The sequence below is a fragment of the Phyllobates terribilis genome, unplaced genomic scaffold (genome assembly GCF_046119375.1).
Source record: "Phyllobates terribilis strain yellow unplaced genomic scaffold, ASM4611937v1 Scaffold_2__4_contigs__length_985480577, whole genome shotgun sequence".
NCBI classification, from domain to species: Eukaryota; Metazoa; Chordata; class Amphibia; order Anura; family Dendrobatidae; genus Phyllobates; species Phyllobates terribilis.
Window position 1 is genome coordinate 657,323,592 of NW_027362762.1, and position 25,976 is coordinate 657,349,567.

The following is a 25,976-nucleotide window of genomic DNA, read 5'->3' on the forward strand; positions in this document are numbered from 1 at the left end:
CCTTTCCATTGTGAAGAAAAACCCCTTCATAACATCCACCCAAGTGAAGACCACTCTCCAGGAAGGTGTTTCAGTATCTACAATAGTGTGAAAAAGTGTTTGCCCCCTACCTGATTTCTTATCTAATATATATAATCGTCTTATCCCGTCTGTCTGTCCTTCTGTCCAGGAAATCCCGCGTCGCTGATTGGTCCGGCCGCGGCCAATCAGCGACGCGGGATTTCAGAAAAAGATGGCGGCCGTTAGTGGCTCATCTGCAGCACGGAGGTCAGCGGCGATGCAGCCGGGAGATGAACGGCGCTAGCCGGTCATCTCCCGGCTGCTCGCAACAGAAGGACCCCGACCGGCGGTGCAGCTGACCTCCATGCAGCAAGTGTGAAGGGAGGAACGGGGAGCGGCGCCGCCAGTCGGGATACTTCTGCTGCGAGCAGCCAGTTATCTCCCGGCTGCTCGCAGTGGAAGTACCCGCAGAGTCAGCCCCGCTCCCCGGTCCTCACTAATATGATTCGCTGATTGGTCAATCAGCGACTTTGGCGCCAAATTTAAACACGCTCTTCGGTCCGGATTTCAGAAAAAGATGGCGGCCGTTAGTGGCTCATCTGCAACACGGAGGTCAGCGGTGATGCAGCCGGGAGATGACCGGCGCTAGCCGGTCATTTCCTGGCTGCTCGCAGCAGAAGTACCCCGACCGGCGGCGTCATTGACCTCCATGCGGCTACCGTCGGTGAGAAAGGAGGACCGGGAAGCGGCGCCACCGGTCAGAATACTTCTGCTGCGAGCAGCCGGTCATCTGCTGCAGCGCCGCTCCCCGCTCCTCACCAATACGATTCGCTGATTAGCCGGCGGCCACGACCAATCAGCGATTTTGGCGCCAAATTTAAACACCGCTCTGCTGATTGGTTGCGACCACCGGCAGCGACCAATCAGCGATATTGGCGCCAAATTTAAACCCTGCTCTGCTGATTGGTCGCGACTAATCAGCGATATTGGCCCCAAATTTAAACACCGCTTTGCTGAGCAGTCGCTGGCCGCGACCAATCAGCATTATTGGCGCCAAATTTAAACACCACTCTGCTCATTGCGCCCAGTCGGCCGCATACATATTCTAGAATACCCGATACGTTAGAATCGGGCCACCATCTAGTTCTTTTACATATTTGTCACACTTCAATGTTTCAGATCACAAAACAAAATTTAAATAATAGGCAAAGATAACACAAGGAAACAGAAAATGCAGGTGTTTATGATTAAGGGAAAAATAAATCCAAACCTACAGGGCCCTGTGTGAAAAAGTGATTGCCCCCCCCTCTTTAAAACATAAATTAACTGTGGTTTATTACATCTTTGGGAATCCGAGTTCAATTCCCCTAGCCACACGCAGGCCTGATTACTGCCACACCTGTTCTCAATCAAGAAATCACTTAAATAGGACCTGCCTGACAAAGTGAAGTAGACCAAAAGGTCCTCAAAAGCTAGATATCATGCTGCGATCCAAAGAAGTTGAGGAACAAATGAGAAACAAAGTAATTGAGATCTATCAGTCTGGAAAAGGTTATAAAAACATTTCAAAAGCTGATGATGTGACTGAAGACAGAAGCAGCCAGATGATTTGTGAAGTTTACAGGGCGATACTTTCTGCTCAGATTCAACCAAATGGAGCAAGGTTGATTGGACAGCACTTCACAGTACAGATGGACAATGGCCCAAAACATACTGCGAAAGCAAACCGGAAGTTTAAGGCAAAGAAGTAGAATATTCTGCAATGGCCGAGTCAATCATCAGATCTCGATCCCATCAAGCATTTATTTCACATGCTTACGATAAAACTTAAAGGGAATCTGTCACCAAAAACAACGTTATAAAACCTGCAGCTAAGGGGATAATCTGCAAGTTAATAGCGTTATTATGCTGGCAGGCACCTGCACGTAGCCGAATGCTCTTGGGAGGAAATGTAATTTTATTCTCCCAGGCAGCAGTTGGGTTTCAGTCATGAGGTTGGCGCCGGCATTGGTTCAGTAACCATTCTGAGTATACAGAGCGGCAGATATTACCGTGTCCCTGCTCTTACTGACAGCCGGTTCCAATACAGAGCCAGTGTCAGTCAGGGCCGGGGGTGCGGTTACAGCCGCCGTGATGTATACTTAGAGTGGTGACAGAACCTGCACCGGGGCCGCTCCAGTGACTGAAATTTTGCCCCAAGCCCTGACTGACAGGCGGCCCCAATGCAGAGCCAGTTTCAGTCACAGGGGCGGCGCCAGTGCTGGTTCAGTCACTGCTCTGAGAGGCAGCTGTAACCACGCCCCTAGCATTAGGGCTAGCTATCAGTCAGTGCCGGGGGTGTTGTTATAGAAGCCGCTCTGTATACTCAGAGCAGTGACTGAACCTCTGCGAACCCATGACTGAAACGGGAACACTGCTGGGGAAATAAAGTTAATTTTCTCCCCACAGCGTTAGGCAAAGTGCAGGCGCCAGTCAACATAACGCTATTTATCTACAGATTTACCCCATATCTGCAGGTTAATAGCATTTTTTTCTGGAGGCAGGTTCCCTTTAAGGCAGAAAGACCCACAAACAAGCAATAACTGAAGCCAGCCGCAGTGAAGGCCTGGCAAAGCATCACAAAGGAGGAAACCCAAAGATTGGTGACATCCATGGTTTGCAGACTTTAGGCAGTCATTGCCTGCAAAAGATTCTTTACAAAGTATTAATTATGAATATTTTATTTATAGTAAAGTTAATTTCATTACTTTTGAGCCCCTAAAATAAAAAGACTTTGTAGAATAATGGTTGCAATTCCTAAACATTTCATAGGGTATTTTTCTTCAACCCCTTTAATTAAACCTGAAAGTCTCCACTTCAATTGCAATGCAGTTTCATTTTAAATAAAAAACAGTGTCATGCAGAGCCAAAATCAAGAAGTTTCAGCCACTATCCAAATATTTCTGGACCTAACTGTACATGGTCTTTGATCATGTCATGAGCTTTTATTCTTTTAAACGATTTAAGCTAATATAATGCTTTTTACCCACATAGCCTAAAGAAGTCTTTTATAAAATAACCTATGTGCCCACGATGCAGAATTGCTCAGGATTTTTTTCTGAGCATTTCTGCATCTCCCTGGCAGAAAAAACGCATGTGGATTGTACATGCGGATTGTACATGCGGATTGTACATGCGTTTTTCCTGCCAGGGACATGTGGATGTGAAGAGTTCTTCACATGCATTTCCGCATGCGGGTTGTCAAGCGCTTTCCAAGCAATTATAGCATCACTTGGAAAGTGCTTGTCAACTTGGTCACACTATATAAATCCATGCAAAAGGCATGGATTTATATAGTGTGACCTTAAAGAATGTTAAAAAATTAAAAAATAAATCTATACTTACCTTTTGATGGCCCCCAGTGTCTTTATCTGATGCGTCCTGGCTTGCCGGCAGCTCGCGGTAGACTAAAGGACCTGCCGACGTCAGCAGTCGCGTGACCGGTCACATGACTAAATGACGTCATGGCAGAACCTTTTCAGACCAACGCGAGCTGCCGGCAAGCCAGGAAGCATCGCTATGGACACCGGGGACCATCAGAAGGTAAGTATAATGTATATTTTTTATTTTATTCTTTTTTTTACAGGTACTATGGTACCCGGGTCCGGAGGAGAGTCTCCTCTTCTCCAAACCCGGGTACCATCCGCACATTGAAAAGCCTGGAATAAGCATGTACAGATGCAGTGATGCGGATTCCATGCGTTCCAATGCAAGTCAATGGCAGCGAAAATGCCGCGCTTCCGCAAAATAATTGGTAGTGCTGCGTTTTTTTCCGCAATGATAATCCGCAGCGGAAATTTCCGCAGCATGTGCACAGCACATGCGGATTAATATTGGGGAACATGGCAGGCCTTCTACCAAGCGTTTTTTAAGCGTTTCTGCAGCGGAATTGCCGCTGCGGAAACGCTTAAAAAATGCATAGTGGGCACACAGCCTTAGTCACTTATTCTTCTCTTATTTTCCTCGTGTGGTATGCCATGTGATACAGAGGTCATTGCCTGCCATGTCACCTGCCACGCCAGCCAATCATTCATTTGCATTAACACTTTCTTTTTCATCGCATCTGCAACCACATATCTGTGTATAAATCATGATTGCGATCATATGACCAGTGCTACAGCACCCAAACATTCACTTGTATAAACACCCCCCATTTCCTTTTCACACCGCATCTGTAAATCACAGAACTATTTACACATCATGGCTGTGATCATGTAACCAATGCCATTGATCACCTGACTGTTCAATCGTGTTAGCATCTCTGCTTCTGAGTTTATTGTGCAGGCTCTGGTGTCCTACATTGAATTCCAGGTATCTAGTAACTTGTGCCTTGATACTGGTCAGGTGTCTGACTACACATTACCAGATATGCAACTTGATTAGTCGCTTTCCATTATTTCTTTACCCCAGACAAAACCTCAGTGAAACAAGCATCAAGTGTGCATGTGTACATGCTCTGTTATGGCTATATCTTTTTCAATCAACACTTTGCTTTCATTTTTGGCTACTGAGGTATCTATCCTTTACAATGGGCTGTACTTAAGGGCATCTATGTTGCTTTATATTTTGATGGAACCTCCTATGTATATGTCCATGTGCATATGCGGCAAAGCAATTAATGTGGTAATTTAGCCTTCAACAATATACATTTTTGCCTCATGAATAAAGGTGAGAGGCGTTCATAGCCTATGAACTCCGCTCACCTTATTCACGTCACCGCTAGCGTGAGAACTTTCTCACACTCGCGCTGACATCAGTGAGGTGAAAGGAGTTCATTGGCTATGGACTCCGCTCACCTTTCTCAAGACACTGCGAGGCAATTATGCTGCGCTATCATGTGCAGCTCAGTGCCTCCTGGATGCATAGCTCAACAGTCGCATCATGCCACCATTCAGCTATGTATCCAGATGTAGCAGAGATGGATTTATGTTGTGGGACATATGGATTATCTTCTCGTCGGACAGGTGAGGAATATGTTTGTTTTTTTTTAATTATTTTTCCTTTTTATAATATAAATGGGTAGAAGAGGGACAGGGAGTGTTCATTTCAATAAATGAGTGTCATTATTTCAAATAAAGGACTCTATTCAGCTGCCAACACAAAGCTGACATCAACTCCAATACTATTACCCCACTTGCCACTGCACTAGGGAAAATGGGTAGAGCGGAGGCTAAGCACCAGAATTGGCGCATCTTTTAGATGCTCCATTTTTGGGGCAGCTGAGAGCTCTTGTTCTTAGTGGGCGAGGGGGACCCAATGTCTTTTTTTGGGAGGTCCCCCATTTTAATAGCCTTTACTGATTAAGTATACAGCTGTGAGATGATATTAATAGCCTGGGAAGCTCAATGGGTATTACCCCTTTCCAGGCTATAAACATCAGCCCCCAGCTGTTCGCTTTCCCTCAGCTGGTTAATAAAAATTCAAGGGATCACATGACATTTTTTTCTTCTACCTATATATCTATTCTGCTGCTTCGCGCTGTGAATTTACTGTACGAGGCTGATGAACTGTCGGGTTTTCTATGAGATGCATGTGTAAAAATCCGTGTGCTGTGCGATTTTTTTGGCTTACAAATACTGACCAAATACTTAAAGAGTATGGCCTTAGGGTTTTTCTAGGTACCTATGTAATATATTTTTTGTTTCCTACTGCACTCTTCCTATTTACTCACTTTCCATTGCATACACACTTTTCTGTTACACACATTTATCACAATATGAGGTTTGTCAAATGCAATAAAAGGCACATTATATAAATTTAAGTATAAATGACGAATATCATTAGTTTACTTTGATCTCAAATACCACACCTATTATTACAGAATTAGCTCTGTTTGACAGCATAGAATTCTACACACCTCCCCCCAATCACCCACTCTCCCCTGTTGGGTGTCCTTTTAAATTCTCTGCTGACAGTGCACACTCCCTTCCTGACTCAGGAAGCCTCACAAATCCTGTTTTGCTGATATCTTGGGGGAACCCAAACACACATAAAAGACATATACAAATCTACACTGTAAATTATACACACAAACAAACTATACATAACTAATACCGACATTTTTTCGCAAAACTGGTTTAGGGCACACCTATAGTTAACAGGTGCAAAATATCAGAGAAGCAGGCTGGTTTAAACCATGCTACATTTGGATCTGAAGCAGTGAAAACACATTCCCCTGCATAGATAAGTCGTGCCACCTGCAAACTTTCACGATGTAGACAAACAAACTGGGTCTGTCTCACGATTTTTGCTGGACCCATTAGTTCAAATACAGTTTACAGGCAGTCAGTAGGTTCTTAAACCGTGAATTACGTTCTTGATGTTCCCCACACAATGTCTCCTCGCAGGATAACTTTGCCATTTATATTAATTTTTATTTTATATAAAAGGCATAATATACAGACCACTGTGGATCCATGTGGAAACACCCAAGACTAAAGGCCCTTAAATGGGTTTTCCCACAAACAAAAGTTCATTTTAATAATTGTCTGTGTCTGACTGTGTATGGAACATACCACAGCTCCTGGGCAGGGGAGGACGCGAAAGACAATACAGATATTACAGCAGGGGATCACAGAGGATTCATTTTCCGAGGTAAAACATTTCACTGCCTGTTTTTAAACAATATTTTACCTCACAAAATGAATCCTCTGTGATCCCCTGATGTAATGTCTGTATTGTCTTTCGCGTCCTCCCCTGCCCAGGAGATGTGGTATGTTCCGTACACGGTCAGACACCGTCATGGATTAAAATGAACTATTGTTCATGGGAAAACCCCTTTAAGGACCTTTAGTTATTTTTATAACATATTACAATCACCCAAACCCACTGATATTAGATAGAATCATCATCTCATGTCTAATGACTTGTAGACTCCCAAGTGACAGGCACAAGGGTAAGGCAGTGCCAATTTCACAAAGGGCTCCAGGTGTTTTCTTTGCTGGGTAGCATCCATTGTGGGAAAAATTTTCAGGGGCTTGTGATAGCCAGCATAATTTTACTATGAACAGAAGTTAGCAATGAACCCGATTAGTTTTTATGAAGTAGTGAGTAGAAACCTGGAAAGAAGGGAGGGATAGCTGTAGCTATATACCCCAATTCATCAAAGCATTTATGCCAGAAGATGGCAAAGTCCTATAGTCACGCCCTATAAAGATGTCACACTAGTTAACCCCTTCAGTGAACACCATAAAAAAAAAAAGGCAAAAAAGATGCTTTATCATACTGCCAAACAAAAAGTGGAATAAAACGCGATCAAAAAGACGAATGTAAATAAAAATGGTAACGCTGAAAAAGTCATCTTCTTCCGCAAAAAAAAACAAGCCACCATACAGCTCCATCGGTGGAAAAGTAACAAAGTTATAGTTCTCAGAATAAAGCGATGCAAAAATAATTATTTTTTCTATAAAATAGTTTTTATTGTGTAAAAGCGCCAAAACATTAAAAAAAAACTATATAAATGTGGTATCGCTGCAATCGTACTGACCCAAAGAATAAAGCTACCTTATCAATTTTACCACACGCGGAACGGCATAAAAAAAAACTAACAAAAAACAATTCCAAAATTGCTGTTTTTGGTTCATTTTGCCTCCCAAAAATTGTAATAGAAAGCAATCAAAAAATATCATGTGACCGAAAATTGTACCAATAAAAATGTCAACTCATGCCGCAAAAAACAAGCCCTGACATGACTGTCAGCAGAAATATGGAAAAATTATGGCTACTAAAATATGGCGATGCAAAAACTTGTAATTGCAAAAGTGTATTTTTAGTGTGTGACAGCAGCCAAACATAAAAACCGATATAAATCTGGCATCGCTGTAATCGCACAGACCGGAATAATAAAGTCGCATAAGGAATGGCGTAAAAAATAAATAAAACCAATTCTTTAACTGTTGTTGGATTCAGACAGAACCCTGGCGGAAGATTCCCTATAATGAGGCAGATGGAGGCACTGTGGACACTGTCTGACTTGTGATCCAGCTGTGTCCATCTTTTTAGGCGTACATGAAAGTGCCGTTGGCCACAATATTGTGCGCTTCTCAAAAGAAGGACAATGCTGAACAGAGGCCAGACGCAGTCCAGAGAAACTCTGCCACCTCATTATAGTGAATGGATCTTTCGGGGGTTTCATCTGAATCACGTCACGCGGAGATTTAGATGTAAACCTCGATATAAATGCTCAGTGTAGAGTGCAGGATAAATGCGATCCTAAATGTTATGTAAAATGTTCCTAACAAAAGCTTCAACTCAGTCCACAAAAAAGCCCCTACTCAGGTCCATCATCTGTCGATGGAAATATATGAGGCTTCCACGTTATTGCTAGCACAAAGGCTCTGGAAATGCGCTATAGCTCCTCGCCCCCCAAAAGAAATTCAGCAAATTCTTAGCTCCCAAATCCAAATGCCCCCCTCCCTTCTGAGCCACAGTGTGCCTAAACCACATTTAGCGCCCACGTTTGCCATTTCTGTAGCTGTGAAAGCCTGCCTAATTAACGGGTGCGTGTCTCTAGAAGCATGAGCTGGTCTCTACAACATACTGGTCACTACAACGGCAGTTTTCAGTTTTCAATCAACAACATCCACTGCTGCTTGTTTCTGGAAAACACCCATGGAGTCAAAATCGTCACTAGACCTGTAGATAAATTCTTGAAGGGGTATTGTCTTATGGCTAAACAGTACTGTACAGCCCATATGGATTATTTCCACGTTCAGCAGAAGTTGTGGGACAAATTTTGGTGCCATTTTTACCCACTTCCCCGTGTGAAAATGTAAAAGCTGGGGTTAAAACTAAATTTTGGTGGTAAAAATGTAATTATTTTTTCTTTATTGCCCAATGGTATAAAATTCTGTGACCCACCTGTGGTGTCAATATGATCACTGCACCCCTAGATGAATTCAGTGAGAGGTGTAGTTTGTAAAATGGGGTCACTTATGAGGGATTCTGCTGTTCTGGCACCTCAGGGGCTCTCCCAGTGGGTCATGGAACCCGCAAACCATAGAAGTAAAATCTGAACTATAGTATGGCGATCCTTTCCTTCTGAGCTTTGCACTGTGCCTCAAAAGTATTTCCTGATTACATGCAGGTTGTTGGCGAACTCAGGAGAAATTTTTACAACAAACTGAAGTCCATTTTTTACTACTAGCCCTTAAAAAAATAAAAATTTGGGGCTAAAACATTATTTTAGTGGTAAATATGTAATTGTTTTTTCTTCACCACCCAATGGTATAAAATTCTGTGAGGCATATGTGGTGTCAATATGTTCACTGCACCCCTTGATGAATTCATTAGGGAGTGTCGTTTGTAAAATGGAGAGCACCTCAGGGGCTCTGCCAATGTGACATGGCACCCTCAAACCATTCCAGCAAAATCTGAACTCCAACATGGCGCTTCTTCCCTTCTAAGCTTTACACTGTGCCGCGAAAGTAGTTTTTGACCACATATGGGATATCGATGTACTCAGGAGAAATTGCACAACAAATTTGGCGGTATGCTGCTATCCTTGTGAAAATGACAATTTGGGGCTAAAATATTTTTGTGGGAAAAATATTTTTTCTTAATTTTCACAGATCAACGTTGTAAATTCTCTGAAGCACCTGGGGGTTTAAGGTGCTCACCACACCTCTAGATAAATTCCTTGAGTGGTTTTACGTTGTGGGTGTCTTTATTTTACATTTCACCCTCACTATGGGGCTAGTAATGGGGTCATCTTATAGACGCCTCTTCATTACTAACTTGAGCTTGATGTCAGCTGGCATTATAAGCGGACATCAACCCCATCACACGAACGCTGGTCACCGATGGGTGGGCATGACAACCTGGGGTCTGCAGCAGACTCCTGTGGTTGTGATGTCTCGATTGCTATGAGCACCACCCAGTGGTCGGCACTTATAGCAAGTGAGCATTTCTATTGCATACAGGCGATCTGCTCAACGCTTGTATGCAGTATAAGCAATCAGAAAACTGCTGTTTCTAGTCTCCTACGGAGACTATTGAAGCAAGCAAAAAGAGTAATTTTATTTTAAAGTAAGAGTATTTTAAAAAAATATAAAAAATATAAAAGTTTAAATCGCTCACCTTTTGCCCCATTCAAAATAATATAAAAAAAAAAAAACACAAAAAAAACTACATACGCATATTTGGTATCGCCACGTTCAGAATCACCCGATCAATCAAAATAAAAAAAAATTAATCCGATCGGTAAACTGCATAAAAAAATTCTAAACGCCAGAATTACTTTTTTTGGTCGTCGCAACATTGCAATAAAATGCAATAACAAGCGATCAAAACATTATATCTGCCCCAACATGGTATCAATAAAAACATCAGCTTGACAAGCAAAAAATAAGCCCACACCCGGCCCCAGATCCCAAAAAATGGAGACGCTACGGGTCTCGGAAAATGGCACTATTTTTCTTCATTTTTTTTAGCAAACTTTGGATTTTTTTCCACCACTTAAATAAAAAAGAACCTATACATGTTTGGGGTCTACGAGCTCGGAATGACATGGAGAATAACAATGGCAGGTCAGTTTCAGCATTCAGTAAACGTGGTAAAAAAAAAATTAAAAAAAATACACAACCGTGGAATTGCTTTTTTTTTGCAATTTCACCGCAAAAGCAATTCCACCGCACTTGGAATTTTCCCCATTTTCCAGTACACGATATGGAAAAACCAGTTCAAAAGTACAACTTGTCCCGCAAAAAATAAGCCCTCAAATGGCCATAGTGACCGAAAAATAAAAAGGCTATGGCTCTGGGAAGAAGGGGAGCAAAAAATGAAAACGCAAAAACGGAAGGTTGTCAAGGGGTTAATAGCCAGTAAAGGCTAAGTATTCAGCTAGGGGGTTGATATTAGTAGCCTGGGAAGCTAACTGGGTATTACCCCCTTCCCAGGCTTCATACATCTGCCCCAGATGTCTGCTTAACCTATGCTAGACAATAAAATTACGGGGGACCCCACGCCAATTTCTTTTTTAAATAAATTCTTTATTTTTGTAGCATCAGCATCTCTGCCCCGTCCACCTTACCGCTGCGGTCCTGGTCCGGCGTCTTCCGGCCTCCCTGCTGCTGCTGGTGCACGCAGCTTCCTGGGCACTGTGCTTAGGGCGTGCGCGTGCTCCCTCCCTCTTAAAGGAGCCACTCGCGCTGTCCTAAAACCCCCCGGGCAATGTCCGGAGGACTTTCCCTATTTAAAGCACCTCCTCCAATATGGAGGGGCCCGAGCAAACTGTTACGGGTCCGGGTGGTGAAACCTCTGTGCTGCGGTGCAAGGAGGGACCAGAGGGGCGTGACTAAGTACCTACTCGACCTTAACAAGGTTGCACGGCAGCTCAGTCGACTCCATGAACCAGGGAGGGAGGGAAGGACCGAGCAGGGGAACCAGGTGCCACTCTGGGACCGACCTTGTATGAGAGCAGGTGACTCCCACGGGTCAGATGGCAGAAACAGACCGGTACAGTGGATAAGCAGGCTGATTCGGCAGATAGCCAGACGGGTGCTCCAGGTAGACAGCCTGGTGGGCACAACGGGTAACTGGCAGATGCTTCCAGGTAAGCAGGCTGGCGGACACGGCAGGTAACTGGCAGGTGCTTCCAGGTAAGCAGGCGGGTAGAGCCCATAGACAGACTGGTGGACTGGACTGTAGACAGACTGTCGGGTGGGATTGTAGTCAGACTGGCGGGCTGGACTGAAGAACAGAGGGGCCTGAGGGCTGAAGCAACAGTTAGAATACAGAGCAACAACCTTGCTCGGACACCTCCATATTGGAGGAGGTGCTTTAAATAGGGAAAGTCCTCCGGCCATTGGCCGGGGACTTTTAGGACGGCGTGTGCGGCTCCTCTACGAGGGAGGGAGCGCGCGCGCGCCCTAAGCACAATGCCCGGGAAGCTGCGTGCACCAGCAGCAGCAGGGAGGCCGGAAGACGCCGGACCAGGACCACGGCGGTAAGGGAGACGGCGTCTCTGCCTGGCCGGGGGCAGAGGCCGATGCTACAATTTTAAAAATAAATGACAAGTACAGTAACCAACGCTGTCACTATATTAATTATGTATGTGACTGACATCTTTATATCTATCTATTCTATGTGTGTTCTATTTTTTCTATTCTAAAATCACAGCCGGGGACCGCTGTGATTTTACAGTACACCGGATGATGAATTGCCGGCTTTTAAAGAGACGGGTGTGTGAAAATCGGACGGCACTTAAATGCCGTGTAATTTTTTTCATGCACCCATTGACTTGCATTGGCAAGTCTCGTCCGAGATACGTGGCAAATCGCAGAATGCTGTGATTTTTTTCTCATTTCGATTTCAGCTGAGAAAAAAAAATCGCAGATGAGATGTTACTAATTGATTAACATTGGTAGAAGTGCAATCAGATTTTTTATCGGATTGCACTCATCCGTTTTTCCCGTAAGTGAGTATGAGCCCTAAAACATGGATACGCTTAAAATATAAACAGGGGCATACTCCCTTTCTGGCACCCCACGGATCCTGTTCACGCCTCTCTTGAGGTCTGCACTGGCTCCAGAAGCAAGAAACAACTCATGACAAGCACTTCTAACTTCCTGATTGCTGCAGCAGTCCTCTGACCCAGCGGCCTGTGCTGGAAGGGGATTATGCAACAAAGTTTTTTTTATTTTAAGCGCATCCATGACTAAACAGACAAAGATAAGGGTGGACTGCAGTACCAAGACTGTGTGGAACCCCAGTCCACAACATTTTTACCTCTAATATAGGTCAATTAGCATCTGGCTTATGGGATTTTTGTCTTCCACTGGATCAATATGTTAGGTTATGGATGAACTCTTCTTTCAACCTTAACCCCTTCCCACAAAATTATGTACCTGTACATCAGGACTGCAAGTGATTCAGCGATATCTAACACAAAGTTACGTCAAGCCATTCAACAGTCAGCATAACAAACATGGCTGGCTCGGAATCGTAACCCAGGGCTTGCTTGCATGGGACCAATCATTGCCATCCCTTGCTGATGGTCACTGTGATTGGCCAGTCAGTAGTGATTAGCCAATCACAAGCATTCTGGGCAGAGTTCAGCATCATCGCCGGCCATGACAGGCTCATTTATGCTACAGATCTTGTCAGAGTTGGTCACAGTGAAGATCTGTAGTGCAGAAGCTAAGAAAATAAAAGAAAAAAATAAAATGTCCCCGATTGCCCCCTTTATCATCCTATATTATAGTGAAAGTGACAGATGTGACATATGCATCTACAATCAAGGGTCAAAGTTGTCTGAAAAAGCAGACACAGATTTTTCCTTATCCCAGACAATTTTAAAAATCATGCTATGGTTTTACAAAAACAGAGGTTTTATTATATAAACAAAAAATAACTTCTGTAACTACTGTATACACTTGCGAGATTCTTAGTGATGACTATAAAACGATAGAATATTTCAAGGGTGAATTGGGTGACGGGTGATTATTTAGTTCAAGGACCTCCTCAGACTATACTTTTTACACAGTTCGAACCACAAAACTTGACTTACTACATTCTTTAAAATGAAAATCCCCACAAGAGATTTTCATATCACAAATGCATTTTACTTGTATTAGATAGCTGCTGCACTGACTGCTTGCTCCACCCAAAAATTAAAAAAGCAAAATAATGTAGAGATTGTACAGTAATATCACATGTTAACAAGGGATCCTCTCCGTGTAACAAAAAATAACAAAAGGCCATTAACTTGTGTGTATTCCACACCCAACGATCAGCAGAACAAAGGCAGTCCATGTCTGCATTGCTGTCAGGTAATGAAGTCAAAGGGCCCATTCTTTCAGATGATTGGTGGGGTAACCCCACCTAAAATTTCATCAACGAGAACCTGTCATCAAGATCATGCATGTTAAAGTAAAAGGCATGGCCATAATGGCGCTGTTATACAGATTCAATAGATACCTTTAGTGAAGAAATCTGAATTCTGGTTGTTTAATTAGCAATTAAAGTTCATAAGCTTCAGGCGCATAGTGGTGCGACTGAGTGAGGTTTTCGGCTCTCTCTCCCGGCCCCACACCAGCTGACTGTCACAGCAAGTACTCATGACAGGTACAACAGTTTTCAGCAGACCCCTGGCCGTCTTTGCAATCCATCGATGCCTTGCAATCATGTCACAGGATCGCTGATGGGCGAATAGAACGGCACTTCCCCTCCCCTGCAAGCGTGCTGTAAATGTCGCTATCACAGACTGACAGCGCCATTTAACAGGTTAACAGCCACGAGTAGAGCTTTGCTCCACCTATGGATGTTAGAGGCAGATGATGGATGATTATCACAGCCATCATCTGATGACAAAGATGCAAGCTCAGCTTGTGAGCCTGCATTAAAATCAAGAAGCTGGCATATGACGTACCTAGAACGTCATATTTTGGGAAGGGGTTTACCCACAAGCAAAGTATATATTAATCAATAGATGTTAGAATAAAAATAAGTTCCACAATTGGAGGTGTTAAAAATTTTCCTGTGCTGAGATATTCTTATAAATGTGCCCCCGCTGTGTACTGTGTAATGGTTGTGTCTGACCGCACAGGAACATTGTCGGCACATACAACAGCTTCTGGGCAGGGGAGGATACAGACATTACAGCACAAGCTCACTGCTGATTCTTTCCGTAAGGTAAAGCTATTGCTGCCTGTTTTTAGATATGTTACCCCACAGAAAGCAGCAGCTGAGATCCCATGCTGTCCTGCCTATATACGCGCTTTTCCTTCCTCCCCTGGCCAGGAGATGTGGTATATCAGATAAGGTTTCTACACGGTCAGACACAGCCATTACACAGGCACATTTAGACTGTGTGCCCACGATGCTTTTTTTAAGCGTTTCCGCAGTGGCAAAAACACTGCAGAAACGCTTAAAAAACGCTTGGTAGAAGGTCTGCCATGTTCCCCAATGATAATCCGCATGTGCTGTGCACATGCTGCGGAAATTTCCGCTGCGGATTATCATTGTGGAAAACAACGCAGCACTACCAATTATTTTGCGGAAGCGCTGCGGTTTCGCCGCCATTGACTGGCATTGGAACGCTTGGATTCCGCATCACTGCATCTGTACATGCGGAATCCATGCGTTTCAATGTGCGGATGGTACCCGGGTGTGGAGAACAGGAGACTCTCCTCCGGACCCGGGTACCATGGAACCTGTGAAAAAAAGAATAAAATAAAAAATAAATATTATATTTACCTTCTGATAGCCCCCGGTCTCCTTGTCTTCACTTGCCGGCAACTCGCGGTGGACTGAAGGACCTGCGCTGACGTTATAGTCATGTGACGGTAGGTCCGGCAGCCAGGACGGAGCGAAGCAAGACTCCGGGGGCCATCAGAAGGTAAGTATAGATTTATTTTTTACCATTCTTTAAAGGTCACAGTATATAAATCCATGCCGTTTGCATGGATTTATATAGTGTGACCAAGTTGTCAAGCACTTTCCAAGTGATGCTAAAATCTCTTGGAAAGCGCTTGACAACCCACATGCGGAAATGCATGTGAAGAACGCTTCACATCCGCATGTTCCTGGCAGGAAAAACGCATGTACAATAAGCATGCGTTTTTTCTGCCAGGAATATGCAGAAATGCTCAGGAAAAAATCCTGAGCATTTCTGCATCGTGGGAACATAGCCTTACAAGTTTATCTCAGCACAGGAACATTTTTTTTTAACACACCCAATTTTGGAACTTATTATTCCAAGACCAAGTGATTCAAATGTATTTTGTTCATGGGACAACCCCTTTAAGTTTCATTCAGACATCTGTTATTCATGAAATGTGTTCTATCCCTATTTTTCATGGATAGAACGCATACCCATTACAGTCTATGATTGTTTTCACATCTTTTTTTGTGGACTGAGTGTCCTTCGACACAGATTAAACTCGTCAATGCAAGCAAGCCCCTGAAAAACTAGGACAACATATGGATGGCATCCCAAGGCTGTCCATTTTTACTATTTGATAGAAGCGTGAAAAAAAGTCAGTTGTTTTTTTTTGCATGAGAAAAAACGATGATGAAACACTCATGGTTAAAAAAGAACACACAGACCAATCAGTGATATACATCTGATCCAGAACACAGATGACAATTTTTATTTTCACGAACGAGATAAAAAGCAGAAACAACATCTGAATGAGGCCTAAGTCAGAAATGCCCAAAACAAAGGATATTTTTAGAATCTTTGAATAATTTCAATAACATTTATTTTATGTGCTGCATGATAGTAATATTTGAAATAACTTGTACTACAAGGCACATAATTATAATACATTTAAGAGCCTATCCCATTAAAAACTAGGACAGCAATGTTTGATGAGGTAATTCTTATGGCAGGCTTCTTTCAGGACAGGGCTACACAGCCTTTTTTGGCTTCAATTAGCACAACTGTTGTCGTCTACAGTAATATGCCACATTCTTAGGAGTACAGAACGTTTACTGATGAGTTAGTTTCCCATTAATACTAGCTGATGTGCATTCAGTGCCATTGAGAGAAGAGAATGAGTCTAGCCAGCACATGACCGCAAATATGAAGATCAGATACATGTAGTACCGTGACCAAACACTTGCACCAGGAATCTTGACTGCAAGCACACCACACTGTCAGTCATGACTGGGTAGGCTGCGAGGCCAGACAACCCCTTTAATACTACACTGATCACTAGAATGCTTAAACAGCACCAGTCAGAAATGGAATTTTAGTTTGTCTTCCATTCAACTTTTTTCACCACGTGTTTTCATATATTATCCACACGCATATTCTGTGACAGTTATACTCCATACAAATACCCTATAAAGTGCCTAAGTAAACCCAGTCTGTGTATGTCCAAACTGTCTTACAGCTTCCTAAACCGCTGTGGAAAACAATGACATTGAAAGATGTCATTTTTTCAATTTTATAGGCTGTGTGCCCACATAGCATTTTTCAAGCGTATATGCTGCGGAATTTCCGCAGCGTAAACGCTTGAAAAACGCATGTATATCCGCACCCCATGGTCCCCAATGGGATTCCGCAAGTTCTATGCACATGCTGCGGATTTTTCCGCAGCGTTTATGCCGCGTTCAAAAATCTGCAGCATGTCATTTAATTTTGCGTTTCCGCAAGCGGAATTGCCTTAGTCCAATGCATAAAAAACGCAAGGCAATTCCGCATGTGGAAAACGCGTGATAAACGCGCGAAAAATGCGCGATAAACGCGTGCGGAATTCCGCATGCGTTTTTCCGGGAGAGGACTTGCATTTATGCAGCAGAAATTTTCTGCTGCATAAATGCAACGTGGGCACATAGCCATATACCGTATAAGCATTTAGTATACTATTTGCTATCAAAGATACTGGAACAATGTAGGTTTCACCTGCGCTGCCATCAAATAATGATAAGACAGGAATCTGTAGATCAATTTCTGCTGTTTATTGGTCAACGAGTTTCGAGGTTTCAAACTTCTTCATCACGACAAAATCACTTTGAAACACGTTGACCAACAAAGCGCAGAAATTGATCTCCGGATTCCTGTCTTATTATTTGACGGCGGCGCAGGTGAAACCCACATTGTTCCAGCATCTTTGATTCCTTCCTCGTGGTTCGGCAGCAGCCTAAGTCTCTTTCAGTGGTTGTGTGCATGCAGCTACATAAGGTGAGTGCATACTCCTTTCCATATTTACCCAGATAAGACCCTAGTAGTGTTGAGCGAGTATGTTCTATTAACCCTTTCGCTGAGTATGCTCGGGCCGAGCTCCGAATATTTACAGCTGCTCAGTAATATGGTTGAATCACTCCCGTGTGCATGATTTGCGACTGTTAGACATTCCTCCCATGTAATAAAACTGTCAATTTCTTACACATTCCTCATATGTAATAAAGCTGTCAAACAGTTGCAAATCATGCACACGGGAGGGATTTAACCATATCACCGAGCAGCTATAAATACTCGGAGCTCGGCCCGAGCATACTCGGCGAAAGGGTTAATAGAACATACTCGCTCAACACTAGACCCTACGCATTTTGTCCTTTCTAGGTTTGTTCCTTTATTTTGCTATTTGATCATTCTCAGGGGACATTTGCTTTTTCCCCCTCTATGACAAGGCCGTGTTTTGATTGTACAGCATCATAGAGGGGAAAAAAGGAAATGCCCACAGTGAAGTTCTGTGGTGGACACCCACTTGGATGAAGGGAACATTTGCATACTAGGCTGTTAATTACTAGGGGGCACAACAAAAAAAAAAAGAAACACTGTTCCAGAATCAGTGAACCTGCAGCAATTAGGAGGTGCTAAGTGTCCTTCTTAAACTCTCATAGGTCTTGCAGGTATAATCACAACCGTCCTATCATGAGGACATGTCGATTACTTAACATTTCCTAACCATCCAAGCACCCATAGAGGTGAGCTTAGCACAGACTGGCATGAAGCAGCCTCTCAGGGCCGACTGGTGCCCGACTAATGCCAGCCGCAGGGTTATGACATAATACAGTGAAATTCAGAATTATACAACAGTTCTTATTATACCAGAACTGGTTTCTCTACTAACAGCTGTAGAAAGTGAGTAACCTGAGCAATGTCATCTGTCTGCAGCCATAAACACGACAAATGCCAAGAACACACCCGTGCACAGCCAGGAACTGCCGGGTTTAACCGGCGCGCAGGTGACTGCTCCCTCCACTCCATGGTGCCTTGTTCACCATGGAACAGTAGAGCTATTTACTGGTCCTGTTCACCATGGAATAGTAGAGCCATTAACTGACCTGTGTCCAGGAGGTGACAGAGACTGGACGCCGCGATGTCCGCCTGCTGCAGCCACTGAGCGGAAAAGAAACAGGATCTGGGTGAGATCAGGAACTACATCTACCTGCCGGCCCCTCCTCACGGGGACTTCAGCGGCGGAGCAGCCAATAGCAGCGGAGGGCGGGAACTCTGCAGAGCGCTCATTGGCTGCGAGATTCGTGCAGCCTCTTTTCCTCACAGTCTTTCCTCGGCGGCTTAGTGACAGTCAGTCAGTCACTGTTCATGGCCAGCGCTCTCGGACCTCAGTGATGACATTAGCGCATAGGGCATAAAGAAATTACACAGTACCCTTTTGTACGCCTGGCATTTGCTATAAACTGGCATTTGCTATAAGCTGGCATTTGTTATAAGCTGGCATTTTTTTTCAGCAGGGCACTGTTGGCAGAGTCTTCTTAGCAATTCTGCATTATTAACTACCCCATGGCAGAGCAGGGCGTCCTCCTGATTTCATAAACTGTTCTTATCAGCTGGTGTTAGAGCTGCTCATCTTGTAACCCAAAACCTCACTCAGACGTTGGTTATTCAAGTAGGTGGTCTATGCTTTTCATGTCTAGCACACATACCCATTATAATCTATAGGGCTATTCACCAGGGCAAATTGACCGCGGTCGCAGAGGTCACGACTGCCGGTGCAGGTGGGGACCCGCCGATGCCAGCTCAATTTTCTACTGGATGTACATCCTCGGACTCACATTCAGTTGAAGTGTATTGCAGCGCAGAGACTCGTCAGGTCCATGCACGGCAATACACGCTGCCGGCCAATCAGAGGCCAGCAGCTGACGTCGGCGTGCACGTGACTGCGTATGCATGGCAGTGACATCATGGGCTCCCATCGCTTGCACGCTGAAGTCAGCTGCCGGCTTCAAAAGAGGACACCGCGCAGAGGGAAGGTGAGTATAATGGTTTATTTTTTTCTATGCATTAAAAAACAGCGGCAGAACGGGAGACATATACCAGGATGGGGGATATATACAGTATACCAGGAAGGAGCCCAGGCTGGGGGATACATATACCAGGATGGGGAATATCTATACCAGGATAAGGGACATATATACTAGGATGGAGGGCATATATATGCCAAGAAGGGGAACATATACAGTACAGACCAAAAGTTTGGACACACCTCATTTAAAGATTTTTCTGTATTTTCATGACTATGAAAATTGTACATTCACACTGAAGGCATCAAAACTATGAATTAACACATGTGGAATTATATACTTAACAAAAAAGTGTGAAACAACTGAAAATATGTCTTATATTCTAGGTTCTTCAAAGTAGCCACCTTTTGCTTTGATGACTGCTTTGCACACTCTTGGCATTCTCTTGATGAGCTTCAAGAGGTAGTCACCGGAAATGGTCTTCCAACAATCTTGAAGGAGTTCCCAAAGATGCTTAGCACTTGTTGGCCCTTTTGCCTTCACTCTGCGGTCCAGCTCACCCCAAACTTTCTCGATTGGGTTCAGGTCTGGTGACTGTGGAGGCCAGGTCATCTGGCGTAGCACCCCATCACTCTCCTTCTTGGTATAATAGCCCTTACACAGCCTGGAGGTGTGTTTGGGGTCATTGTCCTGTTGAAAAATAAATGATGGTCTAACTAAACGCAAACCGGATGGAATAGCATGCCGCTGCAAGATGCTGTGGTAGCCATGCTGTTTCAGTATGCCTTCAATTTTGAATAAATCCCCAACAGTGTCACCAGCAAAGCACCCCCACACCATCCCACCTCCTCCTCCATGCTTCACGGTGGGAACCAGGCATGTAGAGTCCATCCGTTCACCTTTTCTGCGTCGCACAAAGACACGGTGGTTGGAACCAAAGATCTCAAATTTGGACTCATCAGACCAAAGCACAGATTTCCACTGGTCTAATGTCCATTCCTTGTGTTCTTCAGCCCAAACAAGTCTCTTCTGCTTGTTGGCTGTCCTTAGCAGTGGTTTCCTAGCAGCTATTTTACCATGAAGGCCTGCTGCGCAAAGTCTCCTCTTAACAGTTGTTGAAGAGATATGTCTGCTGCTAGAACTCTGTGTGGCATTGACCTGGTCTCTAATCGGAGCTGCTGTTAACCTGCGATTTCTGAGGCTGGTGACTCGGATAAACTTATCCTCAGAAGCAGAGGTGACTCTTGGTCTTCCTTTCCTGGGGCGGTCCTCATGTGAGCTAGTTTCTTTGTAGCGCTTGATGGTTTTTGAAACAGCACTTGGGGACACATTCAAAGTTTTCCCAATTTTTCGCACTGACTGACCTTCATTTCTTAAAGTAATGATGGCCACTCATTTTTCTTTACTTAGCTGCTTTTTTTCTTGCCATAATACAAATTCTAACAGTCTATTCAGTAGGACTATCAGCTGTGTATCCACCAGACTTCTGCACAACACAACTGATGGTCCCAACCCCATTTATAAGGCTAAGTGCCCACGTTGTGGAACTGAAGCATATTTTTTACGCTTCTCCCTGGCGGGAAAATCGCATGCGGATTTTACATGCGGTTTTCCCGCCAGGTAGAAGCGTTTGTGAGGCGTCTTTGCAGCGTATTTGCATGCATTTCCGCATGCGGGTTATCAAGCACTTCTCCAAGTGATTTAAGCATCACTTGGAAAAGTGCTTGACAACTTGTTCACACTATATAAATCCATGCAACCGACATGGATTTATATAGTGTGACCAAGTAATAGTTAAAAAAAAAGAATCAGAATGGTAAAAAATAAAGTTTATACTCACCTTCCGATGCATTCTCTGCCCCGTCCGGAGTCTTGAGCGGCTCACGCTGTGGTGTGCAGGACCTGCGGTGACGTCATTGAGTCATGTGATGGGTCACATGACTCAATGACGTGGCAGGTCCTTCACACAACAGCGCGACGGAGGGAAAACATCAGAAGATAAGTATAAACTTTATTTTATTCTTTTTTTACAGGTTCTTTGGTACCCAGGTCTGGAGGAGAGTCTCCTCTCCTCCAGACTTGGGTACCATCCGCACATTGATTCCGCATGCGGAAACGCAAAATTAATGAACATGCTGCGGATTTTTGACCGCAGCATATACGCTGCGGAAAAATCCGCAGCATGGGCATTGACATTGCGGAATGCCATTGGGGACCATGGGGTGCGGATATACATGCGTTTTACAAGCGTTTACGCTGCGGAAATTCCGCAGCATATACGCTTGTAATACGCAACGTGGGCACGCAGCCTCAGGCAAGAAATCCCACTTATTAAACCTGACAGGGCACACCTGTGAAGTGAAAACCATTTCCGGTGACTACCACTTGAAGCTTATCAAGAGAATGCCAAGAGTGTGCAAAGCAGTCATCAAAGCAAAAGGTGGCTACTTTGAAGAAACTAGAATATAATACATATTTTTAGTTGTTTCACACTTTTTTGTTAAGTATATAACTCCACATGTGTTAATTCATAGTTTTGATGCCTTCAGTGTGAATGTGCAATTTTCATAGTCATAAAAATCTTTAAATGAGAAGGTGTGTCCAAACTTTTGGTCTGTACTGTATACCAGAATAGAGGACATACAGTATATACAGGGTGGTCCAAAAGTAGGTGGACAGAAAATAATATTTATTTTGATTTATATATAAAATTATATTTACTAACACAAGCATAACATTAACAAATAAATTTTATTCTGAACAATAATACAAAAGCCCTTAAATTTTATCAACGCAGGTGCTCAAACTGTTTTCCATTACAATTTGCACAGTTTTGAAGTCTGCCTCTTATGCTTCAACAAACTTTTTTGCACAAGTCTCTTTGGGTATTAATTTCTTGAACTGCATCTCTTATGTAATTTTTCAAATCACTGGCACTTTTTGGTTTTTGACTATAAACTTTGTCCTTGAGTACTCCCCAAAAGAAAAAATCCATTGGGGTCAAGTCTGGTGACCCCAATCAAGTGGGCCTCTTCGGCCAATCCATTTATTAGGAAATGTTTCATCAAGATACTCGCGGACTACTCTTGAATAATGTGGAGGGGCCCCATCTTGTTGGAAATAAAGACTCTTTTTTCAAAGAGTCTGTGAGGAATGAAAAGTGGAATCTGATTGGTTGCTAAGGGCAACTGAGCCAGTTTCACTTTACACCATGTTTGATAAATCTCCCCCTTCATAACCTTATTACACTTTCTGTCCACCTACTTTTGGACCACCCTGTATATCAGGAGGAGGGACATATATACTAGGATGGAGAGCATATATAGTAGGGTGAGGGACATATATACTAAGATGGAGGGAGCCAGATACAAATCTTGCATCGGGGCCCATCACACTCTAGTTATGCCACTGCTATTCACATTTATGTGGGTTTTATTGTTTACGAACCGAGTGGTCCACAAAAAAATCACTGCAACATGTTTATTTTTGGTTCAACTTACAGATCAAAATTCCCCATAGAAGTCCATGGTTCTGTAAAAATCACACGGATGCCATCTGTGCTGTCCATGATTAACATTGTATTGTACAGAAGAAACTTTGCAATTTATTTATCCAGATGGGAAAATTGCTAATGGTAAAAAACTGACACACTGACCAAACACTGATGAAAAGCGAATCAAAGACACTGATGACAGTTTTTTGTGTACGTAAAAAAATCACTAACTTCTGAATGAGGCCTTAATACTGTTTAAACAGTATGATTTAGAATGATCTAAAAAAAATCCGTATTCCTAATTTAAGGCCTTATTCAGACATCAGTTATTTTTCACGTATGCAAAAAAAACAGAATGTCATCAGTGTTTTGGATCCGAGTATCATCAGTGTTTGGTCAGTGTTTCACTTTTTTACCATCAGAATTTCATCAGTGATTTTCACTGATGAAAAAATTAAAGTACAAAGCTTCTCCTATCTGTTACAATGTTAATCTCAGACAGCGCACAGTACTGCACAGTGATGCTATACTTGTGCTGTCTGTGATTTTCATGGACCCATAGACTTGTAAGGGTAAGTTTGAGCCATGACTGGTCAAAAACAGATGTGTTTCTATGATTTTTTTGTAAATACATGGTCTTCAAAAAAATACGGACATGTGAACAGCGAATAGAACATGTATGTGAAAAACAGCGTCTGAGTGAAGCCTTAAGGTATATTCAGAGTCACAGATACTTGTACGTGCAAATACTTGTTGAAAACCTTGCAGGAACAGTACATTCCCACAACCGTATTTTCAGTCAGTGCTGTTCATGAAAAAAAAATGACATCACAAGTACAGATGATCATTTTTTTCAGAGACTGAATGTCCACTTGAAAAAAATTTGTACCATGCACTAGTCACTTCTATATTTCTGGTGAGACTCGTCCATTTAAATCTGTGGGTTTGCAAACAAAAATCGTATTACATGCAGATCATCTACATACTGTCCAATATTTACGGATACATTGAAATTCACACAAGAAACTGTATTTAGTCTTGTACATTTTATTAACTGCTGTTGTATAACAACGGATGCCAAAAAATTGAACATACGGATGGCATACTGATGACAAAATGGATGAAAAATCGTCAGGTTTTTTTCTGGATGAAAATCAGGCAATTTTTTATATGCTTGCGTGAGCTTAGCCTAAGGCTATCACCGTATGGCTTGGGTCCCACAAGTATTGGGCATGTGTCAGAGGTGCGACAGTTTAAGAAGCTGCTTCTTAAGTCCATGTTCCCACATACCGTAAACGCTGCAATTTTTCTGCAGCGCTTGGTGTTTTCTTACTTAGATGACCTTTTATCCGGCCCCCAGGCAGATTGCCAGGGACCTCAGTGCTTGGTCCGGCAGCTGTATTTTGCCGGCCGCCGGCCCATTAATTTCTTCTTGGTCTGTGAGCACGCACATGCAGTGTTCACTACTGAACGCTGAGGCGCGTGCAATGAAAGATTATGTCCTGATGCCAGTGCCAGGGTCAGGATGTACTTTGTGGGCGGAGATAGCACACAATTTGCACGGCCCCCGAAGGATGGTATAAATATCCAAATGGCCCTTGGCAGAAAAAAGATTCCCCACCCCTGCATTAAAGGGTTAATGGGGAGTTTGAAAAAATGCATGTAAAAACACTGTTATATTTCCCTGCGGATCCCTTTGTTTCTGCCCTGAAAAAAACCCTGCATAAATATACACTGCTTCAAAGCCGCAGCAAAAACATAAAATAACGGGAAAGCACATTATAAAATGCAGCAATAATGCAATAATAAGAACAAATTGCTAGTATTTCAGTGTAGACTCCTGTAGAAAAAAAGCAGCGTTAGTGCACAAGGGAAAATGGTCTGTCACAAGTGGCTTTGAGCTGTAGCCTTAGAAATTTATTGCAAATGGCTTTTCTATTATTAATGGCCACATGTTTCTGCAAAACTGTGCAACCATTAACAAAAGTCAAGTCGATTAGCAATTAATTTATAATGACGCAGTGGAAAACCATCTCAGCAGGCACACCTTGAACACACAACTACAAGTATATTGCATTTAGAACACATGGCCTCTGTTAGCGTGAGGATGGTGTAAGTTTTATAATTACTTTATAATAATAAGTGTTGGTAAATCATATTAGCAAACTATAGGATACTGCATGTCATAGATGTTCATCATATGCAGGTCCCATAGACAGATGTCATCTTGTAAAAGAACGTTATATGTTTAGCCCTGGGCCGGGATAAGGTATTTTGGTGCCCTAGACAGATAAAGCCAATGGTTTCCCTTCCCAATGAACTCTCAGCCCCCAAGTAAAGGAATGGGTTAGAGACTAAGGTAACAGGACTCCTCACACCAACGCATCCCCTCCAATGGATCAGGTAACAAGCACTGACGGCCACTTCCACTAAAATTTTTACCTTTTTCACCAAAAAATACAAGCAAAAGTCATGTTCTCTAGGGGTGAAGCTCAACAGCCAGTGCAATTTCAAAGCTAGATACAGAATCATTCATTGTTTGTGGACCATTTTCACAATACAAGGGGCAAATAGCACTATTTATCCCTGATGTCCTATATTTGAAATGTCAGACACAAGGAGAGTAATGGAAACTAATATTGTTTATAATAGGGGGCCATTTGGATTCAATTAAGGTGTCCAACATTTGGTGGATAGCCTAATGGAAACTGAACAGTGGTTCTGGTGACATTCATGTAGTGATTGTTGTTCTGGTGCTGTATTCATGTACTACTGATGGCTCTGTGTT

At 43.1% G+C, this 25,976-nt stretch overlaps 2 protein-coding genes across 3 annotated transcripts in view; one reads left to right on the forward strand and one right to left on the reverse strand.

Annotated features, from left to right (window-relative positions):
* PRICKLE4 (prickle planar cell polarity protein 4) overlaps nt 1-18,917 on the reverse strand; it is a 107,901-nt gene extending 88,984 nt beyond the window's left edge. For both annotated transcript variants that reach the window (XM_073666748.1, XM_073666747.1), the window contains exon 1: nt 18,775-18,917. The gene's annotated coding sequence lies outside the window, so the exon portion shown is untranslated. The remainder of the gene's footprint in view (nt 1-18,774) is intronic.
* Nucleotides 1-25,976, forward strand: part of LOC141223046 (gastricsin-like) — a 488,086-nt gene that overhangs the window by 58,026 nt on the left and 404,084 nt on the right. The window lies entirely within an intron of this gene.